The sequence below is a fragment of the Sciurus carolinensis genome, chromosome 8, assembly GCF_902686445.1.
Source record: "Sciurus carolinensis chromosome 8, mSciCar1.2, whole genome shotgun sequence".
NCBI lineage: Eukaryota > Metazoa > Chordata > Mammalia > Rodentia > Sciuridae > Sciurus > Sciurus carolinensis.
This window is the reverse complement of record NC_062220.1, coordinates 108318524-108340714: the sequence shown is the minus strand read 5'-3', so window position 1 is coordinate 108340714 and position 22191 is coordinate 108318524. Positions and strand designations below refer to the sequence as shown.

The 22191-nt window shown below is 39.6% G+C and overlaps 1 long non-coding RNA gene across 2 annotated transcripts in view; it reads right to left on the bottom strand.

Moving 5' to 3' along the window:
* Positions 1-3988: 3988 nt before the first annotated feature.
* LOC124990260 (uncharacterized) overlaps positions 3989-22191 on the bottom strand; it is a 34652-nt gene continuing 16449 nt past the window's right edge. The window contains exons 4-5 of one of the 2 annotated variants that reach the window (XR_007109724.1): positions 6399-6722; positions 3989-4443 (exon numbers count right to left, since the gene is read on the bottom strand). This is a non-coding gene — a long non-coding RNA (uncharacterized LOC124990260). Of the gene's footprint in view, positions 4444-5885; positions 6723-22191 lie in introns of those variants that run through there. The other variant, XR_007109723.1, reaches the window with a different exon arrangement.

The window sequence follows — 22191 nt, the reverse complement described above, 5'->3', positions numbered from 1 at the left end:
TCTATTCCACTCATGGTTCTGTACTCTGTGCAGATGTCAGTGAGTGATCCAGTACCCCTAGCCAGGGAACTGACTTAGATATAAAGTTGTTCTCAGTGGAGACTTCAGGCAGCCTGTGCCAATAGATCTTCCGTGATCAACCTAGGGGAGGAGAGCTGTCACTCAGGAACCCTCATCTCCTGACTTGGCAGATAGCACAGGACACACTTACACACACGTGGATGCAGATACACAAACGCCCCCACATACACTGGCGAGACTTGACTCAACAAACAGACAAGCACATTGCTGCTGATCACTGGACTCATCCACCAACCTTACACACTTCTCCATTATGTCTGAATTACTGAGTGCAATCCTACCCCTCCAGGGATCCCTTGGGTAATTCCCTAATTGCCTCAATAAAACCTCCATTCTCTCCACAGCTCTGTCAGTCCTCGGCGTTTTGAGATTTCCTAATGGAAACCATTCACCTCTATTGGAATTCCAGGGTGTAATTAGCAGTCTGGGACATCAGTGTCCTTGCTCTCCTTAGCGTAAAGGTGAAGCCATCCCCAAAAACGTTGTCAATGTCAGCGGAGCTGCTCCTTGAAGAGAGCATATGAAGGAGTTGTTACATGTTGACTGTCTCCTGTGTATTTATTGACTGAAACATTTGAGCTGTTGCTTTTCACATTTGTAATTTTAGATCACAGATGCCTAGCGTGTTTAATCATACAGCAAAGCTCACATTTAATGAGAAAAATGTCAAGTATATTGTTATCCACCATAAAAGCTGTGAAAAATATTTCTGCCATCTGCAATGTGCCTTCTGCTGCTGCCTCAAAGAATTTTCCTAGTAACAATACGAAATTAACTATGGGGCGAACATTTAAAAAGGGGAACTCGCTGAACTTCCTCTTTGGATTGCAAGACCAGAAAGAGTACAAAGCATGCCTCAATGTCGGGTCAGGATACCTCACCTGGATTCTCACAATAACCTGCTCCTGTATAACGGCAACTGCAGCCTCCGCATACACCTTCAACATTCCTGCCAGAGTGACTTTCTAAGTCCTACATCTGGTTATGTCCACCATCATGTGATAAGTAAGCTTGTGAGGCATTTCCTCTCTCCGCCATTGCCAGCCACCACACTCTGTGACCCCATCCCATGTTCTTCTTTGGCTTCCCCTCCGATGCCCCACATTCCATCATGGTCAAATTCTTGATTACTATCTGAGCTCACCCACTCCTGCCTTTGCATTGTCTCTAACCAAACCCATTTCCTTTCCCCTGCATGCTTATTCCCATGCATTCTGCAGTATTTACCTGCAATGTCCTTTCCTCTGGGAAGCCTTTGGTGTCCCCCAAAGGCAGAATCCATTGGAGCTCTCTGTGTCCATAAGACAATATTTGTCCACCTGCATTGGAGGACTTTTCCTATGCAGCCTACTGCACTGCTGGCCACCCTCTTCCAGTTTAACTTCAAGCTTCTCAAACGTAGAAACAGTGTTTCAAGCCCGTTGCCTCCTAGCCCACTACAGCCACTACTGTGAAGATGTGGCAGCTGCTTTAATTTCCTTGGATGATACAAAATCACTGTAAAAGCGGCAGGAGTAGATGAGGTTTCTTGCCCAGGAACTTGCTCTTTTGACTTTGGCAATGCAAAACCTTACCATTACGCAGGTTGTGTTTATTTCTAGGTTTTCTCTCTGTATTTTAGCCTTTTCTCCTGCCGAAAGAAATAACAGCCCTGTCAGTCAGAGAGCAATTGATAGTGATAAAAACTCTCCTTTTAGACAGTGAGTTCACTTGTTCTTAAGTCATTCTTTGCCACAAACTGCAGGCTCATTATATGAGGAAAATGTGGTATCTCAGAGAAGCCACACTCTTAGAAGTTTATAATTTACCTCGACTGATGACTAAGGTCTGGAGGTTTTCACTGCTTATTTGAGTGTGGTTTGGGTGGGGAAGCAACGATAAACAAAGCCTCATCTTACTCATTGAAACCCGTCTGTGGAAACCATGGAGCAATACCTGTTCTTGGGAAAGCACCTACTACTGGTTTGGGGGTGCTAGAGGGTGAAGGAGCAATTCTCTCAACTTAAACATAACCCCTGTCTCTGAGCAGATACTCTCTGCCCAGGATACCTGCCCACCACCTTTCCTTTACTCCCTATCCTTCCACCCTCTGAGTCTCAGTCAAGACTTTCAGTTGCTAAAGATAAACTCTCCCTTGTATGACTTTTGGCAATAAAAATGACATTTGGGGAAGAATATTCGGAAAGCTTAGTAGACCCACAGAAAGGATGTACAGTTGGATTGCAGAAGGAAGTTGAACTAGGAAAGGGAGAGCAGGAAATAGAAGTGAGGCTGCATATAGCTCTGCACCCTCACCTTGACACAAACTTGCCCAAAGAGAACCAACCCTGAAGTCTCAATATCATAGTTCTCTGTTCAGAAATTCAGTGGATTCTCTCCATCTTGTTTCTGAGTGGCCAGTGCAAATGTTTTCAGTCAATTTCTCCCAGAAATCAAGTTTGGCACAGAAGCAGGTGCATGTCATGTACCTGGAGCCCAGACCTACAGGAGAAAGAGCATGGATTTCACAGCACCCTCAAATGCTGATGGCCAGCTCCTGCTCATCTTTCCTCTTCCCAAACCATGTGAATGTGAAGGCAGAGATCAGCCAAGGAAATTTAAAGACTGCCACAATCATGAGAGGCTGGGGAGAGGCCTGGAATACACCCTCCCTCAGTAGGAACCAAATCTGCCAACACCTTGACCTTGGATTTCTTGTCCCCAGAACTGTGAGAGAGTGAATTTCTGTTGTTTGAGACACCCAGCTGTAATTTGCAACAACAGCTCTAGGAAACTAACACATCACCCTTCAAGAAGAAGGAGACAGACAAGTTGGGCAGGATAGAGATCTTTAGGGTGCCCTTAATACAGAGAGATTAGAATGAATGGACCTCTATCAGTCAGGCCATATCTCACCATTAACATGGATGGTCACTGAATTGGAGATTTTTCCTCTTTGCAGAATAAGACAGTTGAATTAAGGAGATTTTACAAGTACAAATGTATGTATATATAGATGATTATATGTTATATATAAAGAGATGATAAATATATATATATATTTAGAGAGAGAGAGAGAGAGAGAGAGAGAGAGAGAGAGAGAGATTAATTATACGTACCAAGGTAATCACATAGAAATAAAGAAAGTTAAGATCAAATCATTCCTTATTGAATCTGGAAATTTGTGGTTGTTTTTAAGAAAGCCTTTTCTTCTGAGGGAATACTTATTCATTTGGTCTTTGATCCCTTAATCTATCTTTTCTCTTAGGTTCAGTCTTGTTTTTGTTTTGTTTTTTAATTTAGACAGTTTTCTTTCTTTTATGGCAGGATTACTGGCTGGAATTTTTTGCAGATTCCCCTCTTCATTCAGGAACCAACTTAAAAATTCTCAGGTCAGAACTTCTTTGTCTATTGAGCAGGTGCAATTTAAGGGTTGAAAGAGAAAAGAGGTCCATCTGTAATAGTCTGGAGTTGTACTGTGCAATATGGTAGCTAATGGACACAGGTGGCTATTTACATTTCAATGAGTTTAAATTAAATTTTAGTGTCCTCAGTCACACAGGTCACACTCATTAGCCACATGTGGCTAGTGGCTTCCATATTGAATATGCTAAATTTGGAACATTTTCATCACCACAGAAGGTTCTGTTGCAGAGTACTATTCCAGAAATGCAACTGAGCCTAGATTCATGGCTGGGTCCCAAGCTGTGCTCTCCAATTTCCTAACTATTCATCTTAGGCAAAATCTTTGAACTTCTTTAACTTTCTTTTTCTTCCCTCTTAAAAAAGAGAAAACCATCTCGTTTACATAATGGACTCGACTAATGAAGTAAAAGAGACTATATAGTTGGTTTGGTACAACAAATTTGGATAGAACATTCAGGAGCCAGGAATTATGTTAAATCTGAGATAAAGTCATAGAATTTTCTCTTGGCCTCATGGTGTTTGCAGTTACTTATGAGAAAGATGAAGCTAAAAATAATTCTAATATGAGCAATAACAAATATATACAAGATAGCAGAGTATAACAAAATGATTACAAAGATGGAAGGATTAATATGAAGGATGTATAGACATTTGCAGGAAGACTCCATCCAGAAAGTGTTTCTCAAGGAGAAAGTTCTGAGGAAAAATTGACGTTTTGATAAGTTGCAACTGAGTTTTCTGGTATGGACTGTTTACAGTAAATCCTACGTCTCTGCAGTCTTCCTCCTTCCTTTTCTTTGATCACTGCTCTCAGTCACAAGTTTGTGAAATGTTGTCTGTCCACAGGACCCAATATTCAAACAAGGATGTCATGTGAAACACAAAATATAAAATGGGTACAGGGGATCCCACTTTGGGTAAACATAGAGTGACAGGTCCTCATATTTATCACCTTAGCTGAAAAAAACAAAAAACAAAACAGAAAATTAAGCAACATCAGTTTCTAAGATATAAGATACCATTTAATGGAGGTCAGTGGTCACCAGGAGTCATGAAATAAACTAGGCAAGTCCTAAAACTGCCCCAGCCTTGGCAGAGTCTCCAGGGGACAACATAGAGAGACAAACCTCCAGCCAGAAGATGCCATAATTTCAGGAGACAGACCTGAGAGATTGTGTTATTCCATTTATATGACATATCCAGAATCAGCAAAACCCTGAAGACCAAAAGTAGACAAGGAGTGTCCATGGACTGGGAGGAGGGGAAGACAGGGGGAGAGTGCTAATGGGCACAGGGTTTCCTTTTCGAGTGAAGACATGGTGGTAATGGTAAGAGTTGCACAACTTTGTGAGAATAGTAAAACTCCAACCAAATGGTAGGTACCCTCTGAAAGGGTGAATTTCATAACATGTGAGCTATTTCAACAAAATAGTCTTTTAAAAACGAATAGCATATGTACCACTTTTTCTTTATCCATTCATCTGTTGAAAGGTACTTAGGTTGGTTCCATAGCTTAACTATTATGAATTAAGCTGTTGCGATTATCAAGAATACAAGCAACAACAGGTGTTGGCAAGGATGTGGGGGAAAAAGGTACACTCATACATTGCTGGTGGGGTTGCAAATTAGTGCAGCCACTCTGGAAGGCAGTATGGAGATTCCTTAGAAAATTTGGAATGGAACTACCATTTGACCCAGCTATCCCACTCCTTGGCCTATACCCAAAGGACTTAAAATCAGCATACTACAGAGATACAGCCACATCAATGTTCATTGCTGCTCAATTCACCATAGCCAGATTGTGGAACCAACCTAGATGCCCTTCAGTTGATGAATGGATAAAGAAACTGTGGCATATATATACAATGGAATATTACTCAGCCACAAAGAATGATAAAATTATGGCATTTGCAGGCAAATGGACAAAATTGGAGAATATCATGCTAAGTGAGATAAGCCAATCTCAAAAAACCAAAGGAAGAATGATCTCGTTGATAAGTGGATTATGATACATAATGGTGTGTGGGAGGGGTTAGTTTTAGGGTTAGAGTGAGGGTTAGGGAGGGGGGCAAGAATGGGGGAAGGAAGGACTGTATAGAGGGAGAAGAGGGATGGGAGGGGTGGGGGGAAGGGGAAAAATAACAGAATGAATCAACCAACATCACCCTATGTAAATTTATGATTACACAAATGGTATGCCTTTACTCTATGTACAAACAGAGAAACAACATGTATCCCATTTGTTTACAATAAAAAAAAAGATTGATGAATGGATAAAGAAAATGTGGTACATATACAGAATAGAATATTACTCAGTCATAAAGAAGAATGAAATTATGGCATTTGCTGGTAAATGGATGTAACTGGAGACGATCATGCTAAGTGAAATAAACATTATTTATTAATCAAAAAAAACCAAAAGACCAAAGGCCTGATGTTCTCTCTGATATTTGGATGCTGATTCATAATAGGCAGGGGAGGGGAGTGGAGACTCACCAGATTGGAAGGTGGGTAATGAGGGGGAAGTGAGGGGGGATGGGAATGGGAAAGACAGTAGAATGAATAGGACATAAATTTCCTGTTCATATATGAATACACCACAACCAGTCTAAAGTCACATAATGTACAACCACAAGAATGGGAAGTTATATTCCTTGATATGTCAAAATACATTCTACTGTCATGCATATCTAAAAAGAAACAAATAAAAAAGTAACCCCCCTAAACAATTAGAATAGCATAAAGCTAGGAAAAGAGAATTGAAAGTATCTGCTACTTATTATATCAACCTGTATTCTGCCATTCTGTTTCTTTGCGGTTTTTTTTTTTTATTTCACCCTCTTTAGTAGAGATCACTGCTATGTCAATTATTTTCAGTGTTTCTCATTTGTAAGGATATCCTAGGCTCATACCTCTCTGCCCCTGTATTCATCAACTCAGGATTCCATAAGAGAATCCCACAGGCTGTGTGCCTAAAACAACAGAAATGCATATTGTCACAGTTTGGAAGCAGGAAGTCCAAGATCGAGGAGCCGGCGTGGCTGGAGCCTGGTGAAGATTCTCTTCCTGGCTTATAGGCAGCAGCCTTCTCACTTTGTGCTCAAACGAACTTTCCTGTGTCCACAAATTCCTGGGGCTTCGTCCCCTTCTTCTAAGGCATGACGACTCATGCCAGCTCATGCAGCCTCCATAAGGAACATCTTTATCTTGCTTGAGGATCTTCATATTCCCAATATCTAAAAATCACATTATATTTTAGAGTTCAGATTTAATTATTTTTTCCAACAAGTCCCTATGGTAGAACATTTTGACTGTCTCCATCTTTACTAAATTATCAGATTATAAGGATCATTTTTGTACTTATGACTCTATCTGTTTTGGATTAGTTCTTTGGATTATATCCCCAAGTGAGATTACTGGATCAAAATATCCATAATCTTATGGATATTGATTTGTATGACCTCTAACTCTGTTTCCTATAATATGTGAATACATGTGCTCCATCATGTCTTCATGAGCATTAGGTAGTGTTATTGTTTTAAAATTATTAAAAGGAACTATTAAAAAGTTACATTATTTGAAACAAATCTGATATAGTGAATGTATATTTACATAAAGTGTAAGATGGGGTGATTACTACATTTCAAAGACAACTTTCTTAGGGATATAGCTCAGTTGGTAGAGTGCTTGCCTTGTGTGTACAGCCCTGGGTTCAATCCCCAGCACCACAAAAAGAAAAAAAAAGGCAGCTTTCTGAAGTGCCTTTAAAGCTTTATTCAGTCTATAAGCAAAATGATTGTGTCCATGTGTGAGCAAGTGCGAGAACCGTGGTGTGGTGTCCATTGAAGTGACTACAAAGGGAGAGGTTGGCAGAGGGTTGTTTTCCTATACAGGGTACCTCAGATAAGTGCTACACTTGGTAAGCTTAAAAAGCAAAGGGAACATCTTGGCTTTAATAGGTGAGACTTCATAAGAATGTCAAGTAGAACTGAACAGAAGGTCAAATATTATAGGCAGGTCTCTGTCTCTCTAGGTCAGCTCTGCCTCCCATTGTATTGACTTCTTCTGCAGACAAGTTCCCCCATTAGTTAGGAAGATGGTAACCAGCAACCTTCAGTTATCAACTCAGGAAAAGAGCAACTTCTTTTCAGCATTGATACTGCCCCCATCAGATCCAGCTGGGAACAGAAGTTGTGTGTGCCAACCCCTTCTGTTGTGGCCTGCAGGAAGTTGTGCACTGATGGGCATCCAAGGGAAAGTGGGCTCCAGACAGGGCAAATGATAAAAGGCCCTTAGCTCATGTATCCTCCTATAATCCTATGATTGTATTCATAAGTATATTAGCGGAAATTCCAGATCAGCCTGGAGCATCTCATGACACCAAAAGTAAGGGCTGCTTTAAAAAATAAAAAAAGTAATTTAAGAGGACATAGGAAGGGCCGCGAATGTAGCTCAGTGGTGGAATGCTTGCCTAACATACACTAGGCCCAGGGTTCAAAAAAAAAAAAGAAAGAAAGAGCACCCAGTGGCCAAAGTTGCAGCAATCCATAAGTCTAGACTGATATATACAAAAGATTAAATAAATAAGATGGGATAAATAATACAGGGGAATATCTGCAAAGTCTCCTCCCCTCCAGGTGGTAAAGATTATTTCCTCTCCTTTGGAGTGTGGGAGAGACCTAAGGACTCACTTTCTATGGAATTGGGAAAGAGAAAACAAGCAACTTGATAGTAGAGAAATCTGGCAGACACCACCATAACCAAGGGATCAAGGTTAACTCCACCAGCAATGAGTCATGCTGAGCTCATGTACCTCTGACATGATGCGATGAGGAGCGCATTTCACCTCTGTGGTATTCATTCCCCAAAACGAAACCCCAACCTCATCATGAAAAAGCATTAGCCAACTGGACATGATGACACAGGACTATAATCCCAGTGATTTGGGAGGCTGAAGCAGGAGGATCACAAGTGCAAGGGCAGCCTGGACCACTTAGCCAGACCCCATCTCAACATAAAATTAAAAGGACTGTAGATATAGCTCAACAGTAGAGTTCCCCTAAGTTGAATCCCAATACAGAAAAAAAAAAAAAAGCATGAGCCAACTCATATTAATGGAAATCTTACAAAATATCTGACTAGTGTGCTTCATGAAAAGGATGATGAAATTAAAGAATACCCAAGAAACTGCCATAGAGTGAAGGAAATAGGAGATGTGAAGATTCTGTGATCCCGGATAAGATTCTGGAAAGAAAAAAAAGGATGAGTAGAAAAATTGGAGAAAGGCAAATAAAGTGTGGATTTTAATTAACAGTATCTATCAATGTTAATTTCCTAGTTGTGACAAATGTACTAGGGTTATGTAAGGTGTTAACAATGAAAGGAAACTAACTGAAGGGTTTATGGCAACTCCCTGTATTACCTTCACAATTTTTCTATAAATAAAATTATTCCAAAATAAAAAGTTGACTTAAGAAATTAGCTAATATTTGTTAAATGTTCCACACTATGTACAGATCCAAGAGATATGCATATAATAACTTTGGAAATCTTAACAGCTTTGTGAGCACATACTGTTATGACTATTATCCTAATTGTGCAAAGGAAACTATCAGGCCTGAGCTCATGTGGCCCCCTATAGTAACATCTTTCTGGCAAAGAGTTGAGATGAGATTAGAACTTGAGTAGTTTGGTTCTGAAACCTAAAATCTGTAATCTTTAACTCTGCAAAGCATACTTTCAAGGAAGTGGTAATATTTCTGTGTTATTTTTTCTCCTGTGCATACTTAGGACAGTGATATGTTCATGTCTCCACAACTCACAGTGCTTATCTTTTATATAATTCCCTTCTTCTTAGCTTTCCCAAGAGTGGGACTTTCCAACTTTAAGCTGTCCTAGTCCCTGTTTAATCAGGGACTAGCAATTTCTAAGAGAAGTACTAGCTATACTAGCAATTTCTAAGAGAAACACTGACATCCTGGAAAAGAGATAACTGGGGAAGGGAGAGCAAAGACCATGAAGTAAAATTAAGTGAAGGTATGTATAAAAAGGATAACAAGTTCTTCAGTGTCAATCAGTGTCAATCATCAGTTGAAAGAAAACTACTCAGGGTTTTAGGTGAGGAATAGGTGTTACAGCAGCAGATCTAAACTTATACAGATGAAAATTGTGCTGGGCTTCAATATCCTGGTTTATGTAATGAAAAGCACCAGTTTTCCTATGTGATAGAGATCAATGAGTACCATTATTATATGACTACCAAGGGACATGCCTTGGGTTATTAGTTAAAACTTATACTCACTAATTCTCTGAGTCACGTTGTATAGTTGTTCCCTTTTTCTCCAGTAGAGCAGGCTCACAGGCCAAACCTAACTATCACCTGTTTTCATTTGGCCGTGAGCTAAAGTGGTTGTTACATGTTTAAATGGTTGAAAAAAATAAAATGAAGAATATTGTGGAACATATAAAAATTATACCTAATTCAAGTTTGGGGACCCATAAATAAAGTTTTATTGAAACATGCCTTTGCCCATTTGTTTATATATCAACTATGACTGCTTTCCTATGGGTGGGTGTGCCTATATGGATTGCAAGGGCTAACTATTTACTAACTTATGTAAAAGATTTGCTGAACCCTTGTCTTATTCCATTTTTTATTGCTATAACAGAATACCTGAGACGGGTAACTTATAGAAGAAAAGAGTTTATTTAAGATCACAGTTTTGGAAGCTGAGACATCCAAGATCAGGCAACCATATCTGGTAAGGGATGTGTGCCTTACCACACACCTTCATAACTGGTGAAGTTGGAAGGGCAAGAAGTTTCAAGGGGGAGACTGAAAATAAGAGTGACAGACTTGCTTTATAATAACCCCTTCTGGCAAGAATAAACTCACACCTGTGAGAAAGACATTAATCCCCCTTCATGGCCTGCTCATCTCCTAATGGCCCTGCATCCCAACACCACCACAATGGCTATCAAGTTTCAACAATGGTCTCATAGGAGACAACCCATAGTGCCTCAGGTATAGATAAAGACACTGAGGTCCAGAGAGATTGAAAAACACAATTGTAAGGACCCAAAAGAAACTGTTGGTCAAATTACCCCTGGAGTATAGGAACTCCATTTTTGGGAAGAAGAGGAAGTGGGACATGAGGTGACAAAACTGGGGTCTTTGCAGTACCTCTGTCTGTATTGAGGACAATGATTCTTTTCCATTGGCATCAAGTGATCAAGCCAGCAAGCAACAGGCACATCACTCAAACCTAGGCAGCTCTGTAAAGCCAGCTCCATTGAGTAAATGTGAGGTGTCCTAAGAAATAAAGCTCAGGAAATTCTTTTCTTTGAATGAGTTCTTCTAGATCCTGTGAGGTTTTGTGATTTGAGAAGAATAAAAACTCCAGAAAGGCACTATATTCACAGAAGTGTAACAGACTAAAAAGTGAAGTCAATTCTAAAAAGTTTTTAAATAAGCAAAAAGCAAATAAAAAGTCTCAATATATTTTCTCTACAATAGAATATTTAATGCTAAAAAAAAAAGAAGGGTGTATATGAACTGCCTGAATTTCCTTAAAACCTGCAGTTCATAACACTTCAGCAAGACTGAATTTATTCTAAATGATAGGCACAAAGCAAAAGTGTGTCATGGTAAGTGTCACCAAGAATTAGTTAATGCCAGGCATGGTGGCACACTCCTGTAATCCAGCAACTTGGGAGGTGGAAGAAAGAGGATCGGAAGTTTAAGGCCCGTCTCAGCAATTTAGCAAGAACTTCAGCAACTTAGCAAGACACTCAAAAGAAAAAATAAAAATGGCTGAGGATGTAGCTCAATGGTAAAGCGCCCCCTAGGTTCAGTTCCCAGTACCAGCAAAAGAGGAGGAGGAGGAGAAGGAGAATTAGAGCCAAGTTTCCTGATAAAGAGGTCACCATGAAGATTGAAAAATGGCCGCTCCTCAGGGTTGTGGTAGAAGCAGCAGCATTCTTTCATTCAATAAATATTAGGTAGGGGTCTGCTCTCTCTGGCAGTGGTTCATAAAGAAGGACCAAGACAGGAAAGGTCCCTACTCTGCAGAAACTTACATTCTTGTAGAGGACAGAAGTAATAAATAAGAAAATGAGTTGAAAAAGTCATCTCAGGTGGGGGTGAAGCTTCCAGAGGAATACTCCAAAGAGGAAGTGGAAGTGTATTCCCTCTGTGTAGCCAAGGAAGGCTCTCTGAACAAAGCCCTGAAGGAAGAGAAATCAGCCTTTTGAGGACAGATTCCAGGCAGAAGGGGAAAAGCAAGAGGCAGGCTTGGAGGACAGAGAGGAGTCTGGTCTGCTCACAAAACAGAAAGAATGGTTGCAACAGTGAGCAGTAGGGACAGCAGCAGAGACAACACTGGGAAGGAGGAAGAAGTCAGTGGATTGGGACCCCAGAGGTAAGGGACCACAGGTCCAGCAACATTCTGAGGAAGATGATGTGGTGGGTGGGACCGTGACCCTGCTCCCAAAGACAGGTTCAACCCTCTGGCATCTGTGAATGTGACCTTACTTGGAATTAGGGTCTTTGCATAGTAATTAAGATGAGGTCATACTTATAGGAAAGGTCCTAAGTCCAATGACTGGTGTTCTTATGAGAGGTTGTTACATCAGACACATGTGCAGAAAAAATCCATGTGGCAAAAGAAGCAGAACTAGAGAGATGCAGTTACATGCCCCAGATGGCTGGAAGCTGGAACCACCAGAAGCTAGGAAGAGATAGGGAAGGATTCTTCCCAAGAGATTTTTTGGGGAGCCTAGCCCCGCCAATTCCTTGGTTTTAGAGTTTCAGTCTCATACTGTGAGAGAATAAATTTCTCTTGTTTTAAACTGCCCAATTTGTGAATTCCAAACTCTGAGGATACTCAATTTCTTATATAAAATGGAGCAATATTTGCATATAGCCTACCCACATCCTTCTCTGTACTATAAATTATCTCTAGATTACATATGATACTTAATACAATGTAAATCATTCTTATACTGTTTTATTTAGGAAATAATGACCAAAAAAAAAAAAAAAAAGTCAGTTCAAGTTATACAGATGCAACCACAGTAGGTCTAACTACATAGTATGATTCAACAGCATAACATTTTCTCTTTCATGGTGGGAGGCTACATCAAAGTATGTATACACATCCCTTTATTCTGCTGGATTCATCATGGTGCTTGATGCAGGGAAACTTCAAGTTTTGCTTTTTGAAAGTTTCTTGAAATTTGTTTCCAAATATTTTTCATCCACAGGGGTTGAATTTATGGCTGTGGAACCTGCAGATGTGAGGGGCAGATTGTATATTGTTGGCATAGCCCCTAAGAAACAAATGCAGATGGGAAGTCATCAGAGGAGGTTGAGCAGAAGAATGGTATGACCAAGCTTAAACTGTGCTAGGTGCTGTGGCTGCCATGTTAAGAATGAACCAGAGGACTGGGGGTATAACTCAGAGTAATTGCTGGGCTGGAGTTGAGGCTCAGTGGGAGGCTGCTTGCCTGGCATGTGTGAGGCACTGGGTTCAATCCTCAGCACCATGTAAAAATAAATTTAAAAAAAGGTATTGTGTCCATCTACAACTATAAAAAAAATTTAAAAAGAGTAATTGCTTAGCATGCTTAAAGCCCTGAGTTCAATCCCCAGCACTGCAATAAATAAATTAATAAAATAAAAAATTTAAAAATAGAGAATGAATGATAAGACACCACTTAGCAGCTTAGTACTGTAGGTGAGATAACAGGGTAGCACCAGGGAATAGGGATCCCATTCCAAGGCGAAGATTTTGTAGAGGAGGCCAGGCATGATGCAATCAAACAGCTGCACAGCTGCACAGCTGCAGCTACCTTCATTCCTGGAAACCAAAAACTGTGGGACCCAGATTCAGGCAGGAGATTGCCATTGTGGGCCCTGATAAAACAGGTCCTTGCAGACTGCCCACTCCCAAATCTCTCTGGAGAAGTGCTTCTTGGGCTCAGATTCGAGGGTTTCCCATTTTTCTGTGTCCCCAGCTAGTTTTACCAAGTCAAGTTTGTACCCTAGTTACTCTAGTGACTAATGAATGCTTGCAGATGGGTTAAAACTGAAAAGGTGGACAAATGCTAGAAGCTGAAACCTTGCTACATGCCAAGATTCTGTTTTCTTTTCCTTTTTCTTTTTCTTCCTTCAATTTTGCTAGAATCCATCCTTTATATAGGTAAAAAGTAACTTCTTTTTAATTCTGAAATTTACCAGTTGTCAGTAATCCATGAGTTTATTTTGCCTCTTCCTTAGAATGAGAAAAATTTTGACTCTTCTGACTCGGTATCCATGACAATAGGGATCAACTCACGACAAGTGGACTATATTTCTGGTGAATGAATCAGAGATTCCTCACAGTGAAAATGGGACTGCCAGGTTCAATTCATAGAGGTGAACAGTAGATGTTTCCACCAGGCTTGGGTATCCTTCTTTCTTTAATAGTAAATTTTAAAAAGCTATGCTCATGGTCATGATGGAGAGATTTACAGATGTTTCAATGAAACTCTTCGTTTGGAATTTATGCAGCAAAGTACATATTGACTTTGTGTCACTAAGAACACCAAGATTTATTATTCCTGAAGATAAGTAATAACCTTGACTTTGACTTGGTCAATATTTATCTCACGAGTCGATAAATCTCCTGCAATAAATTTCAACAAAAGCTAACACTTTCTGAAATGGGGCTGCATTTAGTAAAGGACCCCAAACTTCTCTGCTGTTTCTCATAGGGAGCCAGTGACCAAACCTGAGGAAGTAGTCTCAGACATACTTTATTTTTAGTGAATTCAGTCCGGCTATGACAGCAGAGTTTTATCCAAATAACCTAATGTGGGTGGGAAAATTACAGACTCCAAATCGTTTTGTCTCCCTTTCAATAGTTATAACCAATGAATCTTCTAACCTGTTCAGCTTTTTCTAAAGCTGATCCCAGTGCTAACATCAGACAACAGCCTGAGCAGGCTGAAGGACAAGCCTGTCTGCAAATAAAGGTGGTATATGACACTGGTCATTTGTGTGCTTGTCAGTGAAGGTACTATCTTAGCTCTTCTATTATATTTTAACAGTTGCATGATCTCATGCTAACTTACCATAGGCTCAAAAGCCCTTTTTGGAGTTTGTTAGTCAAACAGTCTGACACCCTTTAAAACTAAGTGTACCCATAAGCAGTCGGTTTTTTTCATCTAGCTGGACATGGTATGACAAGTATCCCCAGATGACTTGTCTTCTATAGCTCGAAAAGAACTTTCCCTATTAAGATAGTCAAGGCAATTCCTCCTCTTTCATAATCTTTGGGTGGAATATGTGTCTAAGTCTGTTTTTGTATTCCTATAAGAAAATGTCCGAGACTAGGTAATTTATAAAGAATAGAGCTTTATTTATCTGATGGTTCTGGAGGCTGGGAAGTTGAAGAACAAGGCTCCAGTATCTGTTCACTACCCAATGAGGGCCTTCTTGCTGCATCATAACATGGCAGAATGTACCGCATAGCAACAAAGAGCAAGCATGAGAGCTCAGGTTTCCCATTTTCTTCTTATAAAGTCATTAATACCATGATGGAGGCCCCAATATTGTGACTTCATCTAATCCTAATTACCTCACAAAGGCTTGACTTCTAATAACATGAATTTGAGATCAAGTTTTCAACACATGAAATTTGGGGGACACATTAAAACCACAGCAATATGTATCACAGTTTATTAGCAGGCACATACCAACACTTCTGATTGTATGTATCTCTTTAATTTCTCCTTCAGGGAGCAAGGACATGGTGGTGGTACCTACTTTTCACATGATTCCTGGATTTACCTGAGGCTCAAAGGAGCTGATTCACAGAAAAGATCCTTTAGCCTGAGTTTCCTAATTGCCTGTTATGGTTTAGATACGTGGTGTTTCCCAAAAGCTCATGTGTGAAACAATGCAAGAGAAGTTAGAGGTGAAATGCTTGGTTATAAGAGGTTTAACCTAATGAGTGCACTAATCCCCTGAGCAGGGGATTAACTTGTAGATAGGGAGGGTGTGGCTAGAGGAGGTGGCTCCCTGGGGACATGCCTTTGGGGTATATATTTTGTGACCTAAGTTTGGTCTCTCTGTGCTTCTTGGTGTGGTGTCTTAAGCTACAACCATCTGTCAAACTCTTCTGCCTTAATGTCACTTTAGCCCTGAGGAACAAGCCAGCTGTCTATGGACTAAGACCTCTGAAACTGTGAACCCCAAATAAACTTTTCTTCCCCCAAAATTGTTCTTGTTGGATCTTTGGGTCACAGCAATGAAAAAAGTTGACTAAAACATTGCCCATCCTCTTCATCTTCTCCTGCCTTGCAGACACCTATTCCAACATGCTGATAGATGGATCTGTAAAGGTATGCTTCAGTAGTCAGTGGCTTTTACCTGCCCACTGGAAACTGTTTGTCTTATGATAATTTGGGGGAAGAGAATTTTTAGCTGACCTACATCCAGATTTTCATCCATCAGGAAGGCTGTGTTGATATTGTTTCATAGTGCTGTGTTTTGTTTTCTTTGCGACTAGGTGTATTTATTTAATTTTATTTATTTACTTGCCAGAATTGTCAGAGAAGCTGTGTTATTGATGGAATATTCTGAAAAAAAATCTAAAATGCACATTTAAATTACATCAAAATGATCCCAGTGAATCAATAATACTACATAGCAGACTCCCCTACCCAATAATAGGATGTTTCTTCTCTGATATTTATGCTGAGGCATAGCAGATCAAAGCTAGAATTCCTGAGTCAAACTGCTTGGATTTGGATCCAGTCTTTTCAAATTATCAGCTGTCTGACTTTGGGTAAAGTAATTATCGCTTGTGTGTATTTCCTCATGAGTAAAATGGAGATCGCCACAGTACTATGCAGTGATTGTTATGAGAATTACTTGAGCTAATATTTGAAAAGTTCTTAGAATAGTATCTGGCACATAGTAAGTGCTATGTTGCCAAATACATGCACTGGTATTTGGCAAAAATAGTAATTTTTAAAAATTAAAATATATTCTAAGTCACTTCATGTACATTAATACGTCTAATTTTCATAACAATTCCTCAAAACATCTATCATCTTACAGGTGAAGAACCAGATTCAAGAGGTCAGTGATTTGCCTAAAGTGATGAAAGCTGGGATTTGAATTCAGGTCTTTTGTTTATCTTCTACCACATCCTACAAACCAGAATTAACATATGTTGAACATAAACTTTGAGTGACTTTCACACTGCTATTCTCCCAAATACTAACTTTTCAATTTTAAAATTTTCAGGTCTTCAGAAAAGTCAAAAGAACAGAACAATGGATATCTAAAGCCCTTTCAACTAGTTTCAACAATTATGAAATCTGGTTGATAATTTATTTCTATGATAATTATTTCCATTTGCAAAGAAAAAAATGTGACAAAGAAGGTCCCTTTCAATCTTAAGTGAGCAGTATATAATAAGATCTGTGACAAATATGTATGCACCAAATAACAGCATTAAAATTCACAAAACAGCTGTGTTTTGTCAGCTTTGTAATGCCATGACCAAAATATCCAACAAGAACAACTTAGAGGAGGAAAAGTTTATTTGGGGCTCATGCTATTAGAGGTTTCAGTCCATGTATGGCAGACTCCATTGCTCTGATCTAAGGTGAAGCATCACATTATGGGTAGATGGGTGTGGCAGTGGAAAGCTGCTCAGGATAGCCAGGGAGCAGAGACAGAGGGAGCAAAGGGGCCACAGGTCATTTGCAACCCTCCTCCACTCATGCCCCACCTGCCCACAGTTACCACCCAGTCCATTCCAACTAGTATGGACTGATTAGGTCACAGCTCTCGTAGTCTAATTGTTTGCTTCCATATTAACACAGGAGCTTTGGGTGAACCTCCCCCACATCTCATCCTTAATGGCAAATACCATAGGAGCTATTATGAGGATAAACTGAAACATAAGAAGTATGGGACTTCAATTCGTTGTTATCTGCTCATGAAAGATCAAATAAGGATACAAAATGCACATAAAACCAAAACAAGAAGAGAAACTTAAAGGACCAGTGGGAGCACAGGCAAGCCAGCTAATCTAGAATAGCAGAGTGGGAGAGTAGAGAGTGAGTAGGCTTGGGAAGAGGAGCACTCCAAAGGAAGTGCTTTATTACCATACCTACTGCCTGAAAGAAGGCATCAAACTCCAAACTGCTAAGAGACAACACGAAAACCAGTCCTTGAAGAAAAATGTAAGCAGGAGTCTTTCCTTCCTGAGGTATAAAGCAAACAGATCCCCTTTTTATCAGTAAATAAGTCTCTGCTCAGGTGGCCAGGGCCAGATGTCTTCAGAAATCAGGCAGATGAATGGGTAGAGGACATGCAAGCAAATGAACTGACTATTTTAAAAGAATACAACTGAAGACTGCATGGGTATTTTCAAGATTAAGCAGATGGAAAAGTTCTCATTCAAGGACTATATTCTCCTAAAGACATCTCTGACCCAAGTCTGAGATGGAGAGTATTTGGGATGGTTTATTGCATCAGGTGGTGAATGAGATATTTAAAGGGTGTTAAGAGGCGTGATTGCATAAGGGATAGGATCTGCCAAACCTTGACCTAAGTGGTGGTTCATGGGCAAAAATTCTAGACATCTCAAGATCCTCCTAATTCTAATTGAGAGTTTTATCTGTATACTCTGAAGTACAACCTGAAGTTGTTAGACACAAGCATACAAAATGCAAGTGCCAAATAATACCTCATGGTTTAATGAATTTTTAGATTTTCAAATGCTTTGGTGCTCACTGTCTTCCCTAAGCTTCACATACTTGTATAAGAATTATCTATCTCATATGGATAAGAATTAGGGATTTTATGTCTTCTTTCTAGATGGGAGCATTGTGACTGGCAGCAGGATATGATGGAGACTGAGTCCTTTAGATATAAACCTCTATCTTTGATGCTACTGGTGTGATCGAGTGAATGTACCAATGAGTAGGTACACCAGAGGAAGCTGAAAGTATCAAGAGGAAGCTTTGTATGCAGCACAAACACAGCAGCAAAGGTACATAGACAGGTGACCTTGTGGTACCTCTCCTCTCCCACCTACAAGTGATCAGTAGTTCCTGGGTACTTGAGAGAAGATGCAAATACCGAGACTACAGGTGGACTGACAGGTCCTTACCACTGAGGAAAGAATGCCAACTTGTGGCCAAGAAGTAATAAAAGGGATATTTCAATCCAGAATACCAGATTTACCCTCCCACCAAAACAACTAAAAGAGGGAGAAAAAACATGAAACAATATCAGACTTATTGGAAATATGCAACCCAGGAACAGTGAAATCTATCCTTAAAGTTAAAAAAACCTCCATAGAATTCCATGTGTAATGAAAATATTTTTCAGAAATGAAAGTGAATAAATATTTTTTCTGACTTTAAAAAGCTTTCAAAGCAATTGTCATCAGCAGAAAATAGTAAAATTAAAATCTGCATTCACACAAAGGAATGAAGAACATCAGTCATGGAAAATAACATCATAAGTAGAAAAGAGCTTTTTTCTGATCTCCAAATACTCATTAAGAGATAATTGACTGCTTAAAACAAAACAAGTAAGAATGGTGTACAGGGTTTAAAACATGCAGGAGGGCTGGGGTTGTGGCTCAGTGGTAGAGTGCTTGCCTAGCACATGTGAGGCACTGGATTCGATTCTTAGCACCACGTAAAAAACAAATAAAGACACTGGTCCATCTACAACTAAAAATATTTTTTAAAAACATGCAGGAGTAGGAGTATGACAACAGGAAGTCTATGGCTGAAGTCTTTATCATCTATGTGAAGTGGGACAGTATTACATTATATCAAGCATCTTTATGCTGTACAGAGACCCTGAGCTCAGAGTGGAAAGAACTCATTTGAAATCATGGTTTCCTGTGAGCTTTGAGAGACTGTGGGAAAACCACTTAGCTTCCTGGAACTTCATTTTTTATTTCCTCCATAAATTAGTGACTTGAGAGTTTTTTATTCCTATAACAAAATGCCTGAGTGTGGTTATTTATAAAGAATAGAAGTTTTTTTAGCTCATGGCTTTAGAGGCTGGGAAGTCCAAGAGATTGATGCCAGTATCTAGTAAGGGTCTTCATGCTTCATTGTAACATGGTGGAGGGTGTCACATGGTGAGATAGAGGAAGCATGCCAGCTTGGATCTCTCTTTTTTGTCTTAAAAAGACACTAATGTCATCATGGGACCCATTCTCATGACCTCCTTTAACCCTAATTAACTCCCAAAGACCTCAACTCCAAATACCATTAACCTACAAATCTGAGGAATAATTTGCCAACACATGGACTTTTAGTCAACACATTTGAACCACAGCAATTGGAGAAAGCAATTTCTGTACATTGATACTCAATGCGTGGTCCATGGAACATTTGAAAATTTCAGGTCTCAGGTCCTACCCCCAAACCTACTGAGTCTGAATTTTCATTTTAAAAGCTTCCCATGTGACAAATATTCACCACAAAGATTGAGAATCAATGTGGTAAGACTCAATAGAATTGATAAGAAGGCCCTTTTTAACATTAACACACTAAGTATGAAGTGTTTTGCAAAAACTAAGAAAATACAAATTGGGTGTTTCTTATTTATTGTTATGATTGCACATGTAATTCACTTTATTTTCAGCTTTATATAGTATGCTATTTTACAACAAAATATAAATAGCATTGAAATTATAAATTATAAAACTGTAAATTATAAATTATGAAATAGCATATTTTATAATATGCAATCTATATAACATGCTATTTTATAATAAAGTTAAACCTTTATTCTTTACAAATGCTCAGACTCAGGCATTTTGTTATAGTAACAGAAAATCATCAAGATGCCAATTTAGGGGCTGGGGAGATAGCTCAGTTGGTAGAGTGCTTGCCTTGCAAGCACAAGGCCCTGGGTTCAATCCCCAGCACCAAAAAAAAAAAAAAAAAAAAAAAAGCCAATTTATACAGGAAATAAAAAATGAGGTAGAGAAGAAGCTAAGTGATTTTCCCAAAGTCTTTTAAAGCTAACAGATTTTATCTCCATGCATTAATTGCCATGTAAAAGTTTCTATTTTCTTCCAGTTTTTTAAAGTAGCAGAAATCCCTACCAGGGTAATGTTTTTGGATATCAAAATGTGAATAAAATGAGAAGAATTCAGTCAACTACTTTTTTCTTTCCCCAAATGGATAATAAGAATAACAAATGGATAATAAGAATAATGGATAATAAGAATAAATGGATAATAAGAATAATTGTTGCAAGCTTTGTTTTTAACTGAGAGGTACTTTAGTTTGAAACTGCTATAAACTAGTGCAGGTAGGGGCAAGTAGCACTAACATGGGGAAGAGAGGATGCTCTTGTGGGGGCTAGGGCAGGGCCTTCCTATTCTGGAGGGGACAGAGTAGAGGGCAACTAGTTCCTTGAAGCTCCTGAGCACATATGGTACCAGCTGCTTCTCCTGTCTAGGGACATCAAGTTCAGCCTCTGAGGCTCGGGGACTTGGCAGTGAGTTACTGCAAAGCTACAAGCTGATATGCAAGGCTGCCTATTTCAACATAGGAGAAGGGAAGTACTGTACTCCAGGGGGTTGTTGCTTCCTTTCTCCTCTGGGAGGATGGAAAGCAATCTCTGGTCACCTGAAAATGTAGGTCAGGGAATGCTTGTCCATCCTCCAAGAGCATATGATCTCATGACATTGGTTTGCCTGATACCTTCACTGCAAACTAAGTCAGTCTCTCCATATTTCCCAAATAGAATCTCTAAAGCAAGAATTAAAGACACTGGGCACTGTTTCAGTCTAGACCATTTCATTGGTCTCTCACCAGCCTCTGAATGGGCTACTATGGGTCAGGTGATTACCAATAGTCCAGTCACCTAAAGAGGAAGAGAGGTGTGGTCTTACAGTATAAATCATAGCAGAGTTGGTAGGCAGTTAAGTTTATTCATTGGATGAATTATTATGGCTTCAAAGTAAGAAAAATGTTGAGAATTCTATCTATATCTTGTTACGGCAAAGCCAAAACCTATTTCCTCTAAGTCATTTTCTGGGGGCAACCTTGCCTTGTGCTATTTCTTCAGAGCTCAGTGTGGTGAAGACTTTTAGGGACCTTCCCAAGGTGCAGCACAAGGGATGGATGTCATACCTGCAATCGGTGGTATTTAGGGGCCAGGACAAACTGCAGAGCATACGTAATATTTTTACAGGAGTGATAATGTGGTTTAAGTAAATATCCAAGATAATCTTAATCAATAAAATCTGTACTAAGAAATACATTTGGAACATTCAGGAGGTAGCAGTGCTACAGGGAGATGCTGTTCTACAAAGGTACATATAAATGTGTCAACTGATAGCTTCTCCTCAGGAGTAGCTGCAAAGCCCAACCGAGTTAGGGACCTGCTAGAAATGATCCTGTCTTTCCCCTGCATCAGGACATCTCTGACACTGTTAATCATTTGAACAATTTCATAATAGCAGTTCATTATAACAAAAGGCATTTGAGCCTCTACTCATGCCAGACAGCAAGCAGGTTTTGGTGTGAAAAGTGAGTGGGATTGAATCCTGATCCCCAGAGCTCAAAGCGGAAGGATAAACATGAAACAAAGATCTATTGCTGGGCTGAGATTGTGGTTCATTGGTGGAGTGCTTGCCCAGCACCTGTGAGGCACTGGAT